Source organism: Staurois parvus, unplaced genomic scaffold (assembly GCF_062004578.1).
Source record: "Staurois parvus isolate SC_StPar_1 unplaced genomic scaffold, SC_StPar_1.0 ptg001238l, whole genome shotgun sequence".
NCBI lineage: Eukaryota > Metazoa > Chordata > Amphibia > Anura > Ranidae > Staurois > Staurois parvus.
The window spans coordinates 313,499-327,715 of NW_028319034.1; the positions used below are offsets into that span (position 1 = coordinate 313,499).

At 48.4% G+C, this 14,217-nt stretch overlaps 1 long non-coding RNA gene across 1 annotated transcript; it reads right to left on the reverse strand.

Moving 5' to 3' along the window:
* Positions 1–509: 509 nt before the first annotated feature.
* Positions 510–3,259, reverse strand: LOC149437964 (uncharacterized). Its single transcript, XR_016307976.1, has 2 exons — positions 3,155–3,259; positions 510–828 (listed from the first exon to the last, which is right to left on the reverse strand). It is a non-coding gene; the product is annotated as an uncharacterized LOC149437964 (long non-coding RNA).
* Between the last annotated feature and the right edge of the window lie 10,958 nt (positions 3,260–14,217).

Consider the following 14,217-nt stretch of genomic DNA (forward strand, 5'->3'; position numbering starts at 1 on the left):
TCATGAGGAACCACCCGGCTCTGTTGATCAATAACATTCTTGCTTTGCCCAACGCCGTGTCACGCAGCATGGAGACCTGATGTGGGTTTGTTTATGAAGAAAACCCCGGGGCTTCCCACCAAGGGCACTTCACCCTGCCGGCTATAAAAGATCACGTCACCCCGTAATGTCTCATGGCAGAATTAGAGAATAATGGTAATTTTCCCACCAAATTTGGCAAAATCATCTGTTCCCTCCTAACTGGGGCCTAATCTGAGCTGCTGATGGTAATTTAGAGGAGTCATTTAGGTTGACCCTTCACGTTGTTGTAAATGTTTTGGAGAAACTCACAAGCAGTTATCTGCCTACAGGGGCAAATTACGGGAACTCAGTGTTGGACCCTCACTTATAGGAGGTAATAATTCTTCCATTCCTTTTGTGTCGCTTCACAATTTTAGTGACTTCGAGCAGAATGCAGCAAGAACCTGTAAAATTGGTGGAATTTAAAGAAGGGGCTTACAGACAGATGGTGAGCTCTACCCTAAAGTAGACTTTTATGGACTGATAGAAAATGGAATCTACATAGAGGTATGTTATGACTTCCAACCTCCATGAATGGTTCCTTCAGATGGGACCTAGAAACTGAAAACGTAGGAATTTGGTGGTCTTTATGACAAGGTCCCCTAGTGTCCCATTACTCCTCAGATCATTTCCATCTCACAGATGTAGGTGTATGCACGGGAGCAGTGGTCATCGTTCCATCGGCCATCCCTGTGCAGGTGGGCGCAGTCTTCTCCTCCACCGAGGCCATGACCATAAAACTCATCAGGCTGTCCAGGGATCCAATTCCTACAAGAGAAACTCAAATGAGAATCTCCACCCTGAAGGACTCACAGCACCATGGTCACCTATAAGACAAACACATAAGTATCTCCACCCTGAAGGACCTACAGCGCCATGGTCACCTATAAGACAAACACATTAGTATCTCCACCCTGAAGGACCTACAACACCTTGGTCACCTATAAGACAAACACATTAGTATCTCCACCTGAAAGACCTACAGTGCCATGGTCACCTATAAGACAAACACATTAGTATCTCCACCTGAAAGACCTACAGTGCCATGGTCACCTATAGCACAAACACATGGGTATCTCCACCCTAAAGGAATTTCAGCACCATGGTCAACTACAAGATAAACACATGAACATCTCCACCCTGAAAGACCTACAGCACCATGTTAACCTATAAGACAAACACAAGAGTATCTCCACCCTGAAGCAATCAAAGCACCATGGTCACCTACACGACAAACACATGAGCATCTCCACCCTGAAGGACCTACAGCGCCATGGTCACCTATAAGACACACATATTAGTATATCCACCCTGAAGGACCTGCAGCTCCATTGTCACCTTTAAGAAAAACATATGAGCATCTCCACCTTGAAGGACTCCATAGTCACCATCTTTGGAGGAGCTCCTGTTGATGGTCATTATTTGGAACTTTTGGAACAAACCTCAAACACAGCTCAGTGACATCCCATGGGCTTCAACGGAGCAGTACACATGAGTTTAGAGGCAGAGTCCAACCTGCTCCTCATAGTATTCCTTTGCCCTACTGAGGGGAGTTTGAACTGCAGACAAATCAGGCCAATGTAGCCTTGGCACAGAGCACACATCTACTAAGCATGTCCCATAGTTCAGCAGTCAGCCAGGCACAGAGCACACATATACTTGTCCAGGTCCCATAGTTCAGCAGTCAGCCAGGCACAGAGCACACATCTACCTCTCAGTTCCCATAGTTCAACTGTCAGTCAGGCACAGAACACACATCCACCTGTCCAGGTCTCATGTTCAGATGACAGCCAGGCACAGAGCACACATCCACCTGGCCAGGTCCCATAGTTTGGCAGTCAGCCAGGAACAGAGCACACATATACCGGGACAGATCCCATATTCAGCAGTCATCCAGGCACAGAACACACATCTATCTGTCAGGTCCCATAGTTCAGAAGTCATCCAGGCACAGAGCACACGTCCATCTGGCCAGGTCCCATAGTTCAGCAGTCAGCCAGGCACAGAGCACACATCTACCTGTCAGGTCCCATAGTTCAGCAGTCAGCCAGGCACAGAGCACACATCTACCTGTCAGGTCCCATAGTTCAGCAGTCAGCCAGGCACAGAGCACACATCTACTTGTCCAGGTCCCATAGTTCAGCAGTCAGCCAGGCACAGAGCACACATCTACTAAGCATGTCCCATAGTTCAGCAGTCAGCCAGGCACAGAGCACACATATACTTGTCCAGGTCCCATAGTTCAGCAGTCAGTCAGGCACAGAGCACACACCTACCTGTCAGGTTCCAAAGTTCAGCAATCAGCCAGGCACAGAGCACACATCTATCTGTCAGGTCCCATAGTTCAGCAGTCAGCCAGGCACAGAGCACACACCTACCTGTCAGGTCTCATAGTTCAGCAGTCAGCCAGGCACAGAGCACACACCTACCTGTCAGGTCTCATAGTTCAGCAGTCAGCCAGGCACAGAGCACCTACCCTCATCTCCATCCTTTCTTTCCCCCGGGTACACTCTCAGCTCAGGGCTGCAGTAACACAAGACCATTCCACCATCTTGTTTACCAACAAAACAAATGAGGTAACTGAATGGGTCCAACAGAGGTAACATAAATCTTCAATCCCCTCATAAGCTGGAGATAGTTTGAAGTGTAATAAAATGTCTTTATACGGGGAGGAGGGGTCCCAAGAGCGAGGCATGTTCCGGGCCCCCCTATGTATTAAGGTGTCCCTTGTGTCAGTGTAGAAGGTTTTATGTCATGGATGACAGATGGATCGGGTGAAGAACGTTGCACAGCAGATATTGGACTATTTCCATTGAAGTCAGTTGATTTGGGCTTATCGGGGGGGGGGTGGAAGGGGTGGCTGCCCTGGGCACAATGGATTGCTGTAGGGATGGGGGCGCCTTCCTCCTGTTACAAGGCTGAGCAGTGACCATGGCATTGACTGTGACAAATGAGTGACTGATGAGAGGGGGGGGCACAGTTTGGCATCCATGCACTGGGTGTTGGATGGCCTTGACAGTGGCACCTATTGATCTAGTTTTCTAGAGGTCGTGTTGGGGGTCACATGGGGGATGGTGGGGGGTTCCATACTCACTTTGGTGTAGAATTGTAATCAGTTCCATCCACCCATTTCCAGTCTCCTGACACGTCCGTCAGTCCGATCCAGGTGTACTTCCCCTTTGATATTCCGGACACGAAATTCTACAAGAAACCATCAATACTTTAACCACCTCGTATCCATGGAATGAGCCAATTTCAGAAGCTTTCATTCTGAGGGAGACCTCCCATCTCTTTTATTCTCTTAGTGTCCCCTCTGAATGTCCAGTGTCCTCCTTCCAATGGACTGACGATAAATGTGGAGGACACCGACTCCCAAGTTCTAGGTGAATAAATTCAAAGTCTCCAACAGCTAAAAGTTATAAAAACTGGACTGGTTTCTCTTATATGTATAATTTGTTAAGGAATGGGTATAAATCAATCCAATGAGAGTGTAAAGCTTTTATAAATGACAAGAGAGAATCTCCAGAACAGTGGCGGACTGACAACTCATGGGGCCCCTGGGCAATAGGAGATCATGGGGCCCCTGTGTCCTCACCCACACCCAAAAAAACCAATGAAAGGTACCAGGGGATCTCATGGGGCCCCCTACTGACCCCGGGCCCTCGGGTAGTGCCCGGGTGATCAAATGGTCAGTCCGCCCCTGCTCCAGAAGAACAAGAAAGGCCCATTCTACCTCCAGTGAAAAGGGCCCTTTACAGAAGGGTCTGTGTTGATGGCTTTGAGTTGGGCAGATGAGCATGCTATTGACATCAGTTTGAGACGCCTCTGAGATTACTCAGAATTTATTGTTAGGTGTTAATCAGTGGAGCCCTTAGAATCTGCTGGAGTTTTATGGTCCCTTCTAGCCTTCCTAACATTGACCCGTCCTGTAGATGGTCTCAAAAACTCGCCAGTCTTTCAACAGTTGCAGAAAGAAAGAATCTTCAGTCCTTCTTTTGCAATTTATTGGTTCAAATGTCTTAGGGAGAGGAGGTGAGGAGTTCAGGATACCCCAAAATTTCCTTCACTCGGTAGACTTTTCACATCACTCTTTGGGCCCAGGAGGGCTACTATCTTCCAGTATCCTTTGACATCTGCCACAGGTCAGCTATACGACTCTTTGGGCCTCAGCCATAGGCCAGTTTACATTCTGTAGGCCCAAATGAATGGCTACTTTTTGGTTTCTTTGACCTCTGCCACAGGCCAGGATAGGACTCTTCCAGCCTCTGCCTCAGACCAGTTTAGGACACACTAGGCCAAGATGGGCAGCTAGGAAAACAAACACCCTTTCCTGGCTGTGACTTCCTCCTCCGAGTAAAAGGCTTGGGAGGCAAAGAATGGACTTCTCTGGAGCTACAACTTCCCCAGACAGCAGCCTGAGAGAAGAGAACTGGATCCTTCTACACTCATATCGTCACCAACAGAACCTAGAACACAATGAACTTTCTGGAGCTACATAATCTGAAGGCAGTTTGGGAGGGAAGGAACTTACTAGAAGATCTCTCCAAATTTGTATCCTCTTCCCCAGATCACATCACTGCCACAAACCTGTCAGTGATTGGCCAAGACAGAAAAAATGTTCCTAACCCCAAACAATGTACTGTATCTTCTTGGTCTACTAGAGAGCAATTAACAGAAGCAATATAAAAGAGAATATCAGCGAGTGCTACTTCTAGATATAGCCGCTGGAACACCAAAGGTAACCAAAAAGACCTTCAAATGCAAATACTGATAAAAAGGTGCAGCGCTAAAACATTAAAGTGCAAAGTGATCAGTACATACTTAATCATCCAAGATAGCCTGAACATACGCATAAAAATATCAAATATATAGAGAAATAATATGCTCCGCGAAATGTATCACCATCAGGTGATAATAGATGGTGACAAATGTCCCAAAAAGAGACGTGAGGATCCTTTCAAGATCACAATATCCATGTGGGTGATAAATCCAAGGGTGCCAGATGCCGTGATTAGATAAGCAAAATGCGCACTCACCAGAAGTGCGCTATAAACACACATTTGAGATATTATCCTGTCTCATCAGGTATGCTCAGGTCATCTGTCCCGGATTCAGCCAGGTCCACATAACACAGGATCTTTAGGCAGATGTCACAGTGTCTGGTCACGTCTGCGAAAGGTTCTCTGGGGTCCCTTAGTATGTATCACTGCGTTGGGTCATCACTAGGGAGGGCTCTGCAAATGACGGCGCTCACAAGGAGGGCCCAATGAAGGACACCACATAGCGTGATACTGCATTAAGGGGTAGTTTATTCCACAGATATCAAGTAACATAAACAAAGGAAAGAAAATACACCGACCATAAAAAGTTCAGGATGGCACCCTTGGATTTATCAGCCACACACGGATCTTGTGATCGTGAGAGGATCCTCACGTCTCTTTTTGGGACATTTGTCACCATCTGTTATCACCTGATGGTGATACATTTCGCGGAGCATATTATTTCTCTATATATTGGATATTTTTATGCGTATGTTCAGGCTATCTTGGATGATTAAGTATTTACTGATCACTTTGCACTTTAATGTGCATGTTTTAGCGCTGCACCTTTTTATCAGAATTAACAGAAGCAATGAATGTGCTGAGCTGAGGAGAAACCCAACAAATGCAGACAACAAACAAGGCTCAGGCCGGCTACAACTAGCTAGAAATGCTTGATTTGGGTAGGAAGATGGTAGTTTTCGGCAGGGTCCCTACAGGTGTATTGGAGTTCCTCCTAACCCTCATGTGACCTGCTTGAAGAGGTTTTTGTATTCCCATAGACTGGTACGGGTCAAGAAGCAGTTCTGATACAAACAAAAGCCCATTGATATTGGCCCTAAGATGGTAAGTCATTGGAGGCCAACTTACAGTACAAGATATACAGTATATCCTACATGTGATCCCCAGAACATTGACCTGACTGCACTTGATGGACATGGGTTTACAGACCTACATAGTGAGGTGTAAAATTTAAAAAGAACAAAAATGCATCTTACATACTCAGAACTGAACATCCAGAGGATCCAGACCCAGAGGAAGGCAGAAAACCTGTATAAATCACAGTCCAATGTGCTCCAATAGTGAAGGAGATGAATTCCTAATCATCCTAAGGCAAGCAGGTCCTCCCTGGACCAACAACCTACATTTCTTGTAAGTACTTATAGCCAGCTATATCTTGTCCGTCCAGGATTAGGGTCATCCTGCAATCTACAGCAGTGTTCCTCAACCTTTCTTCAGTCAAGGCACCTTTTAACATTATGGTCAGTCTGGAGGCCCCTCTAACATTATGGTCAGTCTGGAGGCACCCTCTAACATTATGGTCAGTCTGGAGGCACCCTCTAACATTATGGTCAGTCTGGAGGCACCCTCTAACATTATGGTCAGTCTGGAGGCACCCTCTAACATTATGGTCAGTCTGGAGGCACCCTCTAACATTATGGTCAGTCTGGAGGCACCCTCTAACATTATGGTCAGTCTGGAGGCACCCTCTAACATTATGGTCAGTCTGGAGGCACCCTCTAACATTATGGTCAGTCTCGAGGCACCCTCTAACATTATGGTCAGTCTGGAGGCACCCTCTAACATTATGGTCAGTCTGGAGGCACCCTCTAACATTATGGTCAGTCTGGAGGCACCCTCTAACATTATGGTCAGTCTGGAGGTACCCTCTAACATTATGGTCAGTCTCGAGGCACCCTCTAACATTATGGTCAGTCTCGAGGCACCCTCTAACATTATGGTCAGTCTGGAGGCACCCTTTAACATTATGGTCAGTCTCAAGGCACCCTTTAACATTATGGTCAGTCTCGAGGCACCCTCTAACATTATGGTCAGTCTGGAGGCACCCTCTAACATTATGGTCAGTCTCGAGGCACCCTCTAACATTATGGACAGTCTGGAGGCACCCTCTAACATTGTGGTCAGTCTGGAGGCACCCTCTAACATTGTGGTCAGTCTCGAGGCACCCTTTAATATTATGGTCAGTCTGGAGGCACCCTCTAACATTATGGTCAGTCTCGAGGCACCCTCTAACATTGTGGTCAGTCTCGAGGCACCCTCTAACATTATGGTCAGTCTCGAGGCACCCTCTAACATTATGGTCAGTCTGGAGGCACCCTCTTAGATTATGGTCAGTCTCGAGGCACCCTCTAACATTGTGGTCAGTCTTGAGGCACCCTCTAACATTATGGTCAGTCTCGAGGCACCCTCTAACATTATGGTCAGTCTCGAGGCACCCTCTAACATTATGGTCAGTCTCGAGGCACCCTCTAACATTATGGTCAGTCTGGAGGCACCCTCTAACATTATGGTCAGTCTGGAGGCACCCTCTAACATTGTGGTCAGTCTGGAGGCACCCTCTAACATTATGGTCAGTCTGGAGGCACCCTCTAACATTATGGTCAGTCTGGAGGCACCCTCTAACATTATGGTCAGTCTGGAGGCACCCTCTAACATTATGGTCAGTCTGGAGGCACCCTCTAACATTATGGTCAGTCTGGAGGCACCCTCTAACATTATGGTCAGTCTGGAGGCACCCTCTAACATTATGGTCAGTCTGGAGGCACCCTCTAACATTATGGTCAGTCTCGAGGCACCCTCTAACATTATGGTCAGTCTGGAGGCACCCTCTAACATTATGGTCAGTCTGGAGGCACCCTCTAACATTGTGGACAGTCTGGAGGCACCCTCTAACATTATGGTCAGTCTCGAGGCACCCTCTAACATTATGGTCAGTCTCGAGGCACCCTCTAACATTATGGTCAGTCTCGAGGCACCCTCTAACATTATGGTCAGTCTCGAGGCACCCTCTAACATTATGGTCAGTCTGGAGGCACCCTTTAACATTATGGTCAGTCTCAAGGCACCCTTTAACATTATGGTCAGTCTCGAGGCACCCTCTAACATTATGGTCAGTCTGGAGGCACCCTCTAACATTATGGTCAGTCTCGAGGCACCCTCTAACATTATGGACAGTCTGGAGGCACCCTCTAACATTGTGGTCAGTCTGGAGGCACCCTCTAACATTGTGGTCAGTCTCAAGGCACCCTTTAATATTATGGTCAGTCTGGAGGCACCCTCTAACATTATGGTCAGTCTCGAGGCACCCTCTAACATTATGGTCAGTCTGGAGGCACCCTCTAACATTATGGTCAGTCTCGAGGCACCCTCTAACATTATGGTCAGTCTGGAGGCACCCTCTAACATTATGGTCAGTCTCGAGGCACCCTCTAACATTGTGGTCAGTCTTGAGGCACCCTCTAACATTATGGTCAGTCTCGAGGCACCCTCTAACATTATGGTCAGTCTGGAGGCACCCTCTAACATTGTGGTCAGTCTTGAGGCACCCTCTAACATTTTGGTCAGTCTTGTGGCCCCCCATTCTAAAATGTAAAAAACTATTCGAATAGTTTTATATGACGCAGCAACATCCACACATGGAGGACACCCAACATTAGAGGTGATTTATTCTTCCAAAGCAAATACACTTTTGCACGCTGGTACTGACTAGTATTCCAATGTTTCTCTTCTCCCTCAGCTTTTCTCCATCACTGAGATAATGTGACCCCAGCACTGATGGAGAGGGGCGGGCGAGGGTCAAACTAGGATGCTGTGCAGACAGCTGACATCCTTCTTATCAACTGATGATGTCATTGGTTGTCAGGACATTGGTGGCTAGAAGGCCGTAATGGGGCACAATGGAAACCTGTGGTTTTGTGTGACTAAAAGGCCGGATTGATCCACCCGCTGGCTTGTATACAAGTTTTGGGCAATTTTTAGACATTTTGCCAAGGTACCCCTGAAGAAACCTCAAGATGCCTGGACACCCTGGTTGAAAAAGGCTGATCTACAGAGCTGGCTAGAAACATGCTCCTGAGGAAGTCTTTTCCACATCTTCAGAGCTCTTACTGCAAAGAAACCTTTCCATATTCAAAGGTTAACTTGTACAAGTGTGCCCTCAGGACCTTAAAGTGAACATTTCACCAAGTTCCCTATATGGACCATATACGTATTTATACACAGTGACCATATCCCCTCATAACTGCCTCTTCCTATAGCTGAACTCCTCCATGCCTCTGTGGCATCCATTTGGTGGCCCTTCTTTGCTTTCCATCCAGTTCTACACCACCCTATGATTCCAGATGAGGTCTTCCTAATACTTTGTTCAGGGGTAGATTATGTCTTACAAGTGTGCATGTTATTATGAGTGCTGCATCATGACTATCATCGCTGATACTCTTCTCTTCACACCTTCTTCTCACTGTGACCCACCTGACCCCACCCATCCTCTCCTCCAGCTCCGAATCCTAAAATCCTAATTTAGAGGAGAGTTCGGAGAAAACTGGGCAACAATAAAGGTTCTTTAAGCTATTTCTCTTCTGCACGAATGTTCATTTATTGTAGGCCGTAGTAAAATCCCAGGTTTTGGCCAGTAGATGGAGCTAAGGAGCAGAGGAAATACACAAGAGATACAATGTAACAACTCTGGAGAAGGCTAGATGGAATTACAAATACTGACTACTTCCCTCTAGTGTTCTCTAGAATTGTCACACTGTATTTCTGGTTGCATCTTTCCTATGCTCATCAGCCCCATCTAGTGGTTATAATATGGTATCTTAATACTTCACAAGAAAAAGCACATTCTTTGAGAAGAGAAAATAGCCTAAACATTCGTTCTTACCCGATTCACACAGAACGAATGTACAGAAAGATATAATGGATGAAGAGCTCTGTGACATTTGTATAAATAGACCCCTTTGTCACCAATGTATAAGGGAGATGAAAATAGGAGCCTTCTATTTCTTTCATTCCTCCAGGTTTGCCCAACTTTGCTGAACGTTTTTTTATGATCTCTCTAAGTTGGAGTACAAAATAGACAGATCAGAGCTGTCAGGGTGGAGCCCGATTCCGCCATCTATAGAGGCATCTTTGGCTTTTCCTTCTTTGGCTTTTCTCCATTGAAAACAAAAGCCGTGACACAACCGGTGAAAATGATCAAATTTTGGGAAATTCTTGAAACTTATCTTCAGAATCTTACTTACTTTCACCACATTGGAAATACACTCCCCAGCCACTTTATGAGGTCCACCTTGCTAGTCCCGGGTTGGGCTTCCTTTGGCCTTCATTCTCCGTGGCATAGATCCAACAAGGTCTTACAAGGTGTTAGAAACATTCCTCAGAGATTTTGCTCCATATTGACATGATGGCATCACGCAGTTGCTGCAGATTTGTCGGCTGCACATCCATGATGGGAATCTCCCGTTCCACCACATCCCAAAGGTGCTCCATTGGATGGAGATCTGGTGACTGTGGAGGTTATTGGAGTACATTGACCTCATTGTCATGTTCCAGAAACCAGTTGGAGATGATCTGAGCTTTGTGACATGGTGCATGGGCCGTGGCATTTAAACAAAGCTCAATTGGTACTTAGGGGCCCAAAGTGTGCCAAGAAAATCTCCCCCCCCCCACCATGACATAAATTAATACCTTCTCATCCAGTCCTCGTTGTCTCTTCTCTACTTTTAACTCTCTACTTTCTCCACCTCCACCCAGTACCTCACTCACTGCTCATGAGATTGCAAATCATTTCAAAAACAAGATTGATGCAATTCATAGGGACATCTCCACTGCACAGACATCCATCCCACTTAGCATACCTTATACTAAACCTCCCTCAACACTTTCCTTTTTTGACCTTCTACTACCGAAGAGGTCACTAAGGTTTTCTCGGAAACCCGTCTCACCACCTGCCCCCTGGATCCTGTCCCCTCACAACTACTACGGTCACCCTCTTCTTCCATCCTATGCTCCCTCACTCACATCTTCAATCTCTCCCTCTCTACTGGTGCCTTCCCTTCCCCTCCCCTCTAAAGCATGCGCACATCACTCTCATACTTAACAAGCCTTCCCTGGACCCCACCAACCTGAACAACTTAAGACCCATCTCCCTGCTGCCATTTACCTCTGAACTCCTAGAAAACTTAGTCTACAATCGCCTGAGCTCCTCCCTCACCGACAACAACCTCCTCGACACTTTACAGTCTGGTTTTCCCGTACTCATCCCAACCAATGGCCACTACTCCGTACTCATCCCAACCAATGGCCACTACTCCGTACTCATCCCAACCGATGGCCACTACTCCGTACTCATCCCAACCGATGGCCACTACTCCGTACTCATCCCAACCGATGGCCACTACTCCGTACTCATCCCAACCGATGGCCACTACTCCGTACTCATCCCAACCGATGGCCACTACTCCGTACTCATCCCAACCGATGGCCACTACTCCGTACTCATCCCAACCGATGGCCACTACTCCGTACTCATCCCAACCGATGACTACTACTCCGTACTCATCCCAACCGATGGCCAATACTCCGTACTCAACCCAACCGATGGCCAATACTCTGTACTCAACCCAACTGATGGCCACTACTCCGTACTCAACCCAACCGATGGCCACTACTCCGTACTCCTCCCAACCGATGGCCACTACTCCGTACTCATCCCAACCGATGGCCACTACTCCGTACTCCTCCCAACCGATGGCCACTACTCCGTACTCATCCCAACCGATGGCCACTACTCCGTACTCATCCCAACCGATGGTCACTACTCCGTACTCACCCCAACCAATGCCCACTACTCCGTACTCACCCCAACCAATGCCCACTACTCCGTACTCATCCCAACCAATGGCCACTACTCCGTACTCCTCCCAACCAATGGCCACTACTCCGTACTCATCCCAACCAATGGCCACTACTCCGTACTCATCCCAACCAATGGCCACTACTCCGTACTCCTCCCAACCAATGGCCACTACTCTGTACTCATCCCAACCAATGGCCACTACTCTGTACTCATCCCAACCAATGGCCACTACTCCGTACTCCTCCCAACCAATGGCCACTACTCCGTACTCATCCCAACCGATGGCCACTACTCCGTACTCATCCCAACCGATGGTCACTACTCCGTACTCACCCCAACCAATGCCCACTACTCCGTACTCACCCCAACCAATGCCCACTACTCCGTACTCATCCCAACCAATGGCCACTACTCCGTACTCCTCCCAACCAATGGCCACTACTCCGTACTCATCCCAACCAATGGCCACTACTCCGTACTCATCCCAACCAATGGCCACTACTCCGTACTCCTCCCAACCAATGGCCACTACTCTGTACTCATCCCAACCAATGGCCACTACTCTGTACTCATCCCAACCAATGGCCACTACTCCGTACTCCTCCCAACCAATGGCCACTACTCCGTACTCATCCCAACCGATGACTACTACTCCGTACTCATCCCAACCGATGGCCAATACTCCGTACTCAACCCAACCGATGGCCATTACTCCGTACTCAACCCAACCGATGGCCACTACTCCGTACTCCTCCCAACCCATGGCCACTACTCCGTACTCATCCCAATCGATGGCCACTACTCTGTACTCCTCCCAACCGATGGCCACTACTCCGTACTCATCCCAACCGATGGCCACTACTCCGTACTCATCCCAACCGATGGCCACTACTCCGTACTCATCCCAACCGATGGTCACTACTCCGTACTCATCCCAACCGATGGCCACTACTCCGTACTCCTCCCAACCAATGGCCACTACTCCGTACTCCTCCCAACCAATGGCCACTACTCCGTACTCCTCCCAACCAATGGCCACTACTCCGTACTCACCCCAACCGATGGCCACTACTCCGTACTCATCCCAACCAATGACCACTATTCCGTACTCATCCCAACCGATGGCCACTACTCCGTACTCATCCCAACCGATGGCCACTACTCCGTACTCATCCCAACCGATGGCCACTACTCCGTACTCATCCCAACCGATGACTACTACTCCGTACTCATCCCAACCGATGGCCAATACTCCGTACTCAACCCAACCGATGGCCACTACTCCGTACTCCTCCCAACCGATGGCCACTACTCCGTACTCACCCCAACCAATGCCCACTACTCCGTACTCATCCCAACCAATGGCCACTACTCCGTACTCCTCCCAACCAATGGCCACTACTCCGTACTCATCCCAACCAATGGCCACTACTCTGTACTCATCCCAACCAATGGCCACTACTCCGTACTCCTCCCAACCAATGGCCACTACTCTGTACTCATCCCAACCAATGGCCACTACTCTGTACTCATCCCAACCAATGGCCACTACTCCGTACTCCTCCCAACCAATGGCCACTACTCCGTACTCATCCCAACCGATGACTACTACTCCGTACTCATCCCAACCGATGACTACTACTCCGTACTCATCCCAACCGATGGCCAATACTCCGTACTCATCCCAATCGATGGCCACTACTCCGTACTCCTCCCAACCGATGGCCACTACTCCGTACTCATCCCAACCGATGACTACTACTCCGTACTCATCCCAACCGATGGCCAATACTCCGTACTCAACCCAACCGATGGCCATTACTCCGTACTCAACCCAACCGATGGCCACTACTCCGTACTCCTCCCAACCCATGGCCACTACTCCGTACTCATCCCAATCGATGGCCACTACTCTGTACTCCTCCCAACCGATGGCCACTACTCCGTACTCATCCCAACCGATGGCCACTACTCCGTACTCATCCCAACCGATGGCCACTACTCTGTACTCATCCCAACCGATGGTCACTACTCCGTACTCATCCCAACCGATGGCCACTACTCCGTACTCCTCCCAACCAATGGCCACTACTCCGTACTCCTCCCAACCAATGGCCACTACTCCGTACTCCTCCCAACCAATGGCCACTACTCCGTACTCACCCCAACCAATGGCCACTACTCCGTACTCACCCCAACCAATGGCCACTACTCTGTACTCATCCCAACCAATGGCCACTACTCTGTACTCATCCCAACCAATGGCCACTACTCCGTACTCCTCCCAACCAATGGCCACTACTCCGTACTCATCCCAACCAATGGCCACTACTCCGTACTCATCCCAACCAATGGCCACTACTCCGTACTCATCCCAACCAATGGCCACTACTCCGTACTCATCCCAACCAATGGCCACTACTCCGTACTCATCCCAACCAATGGCCACTACTCCATACT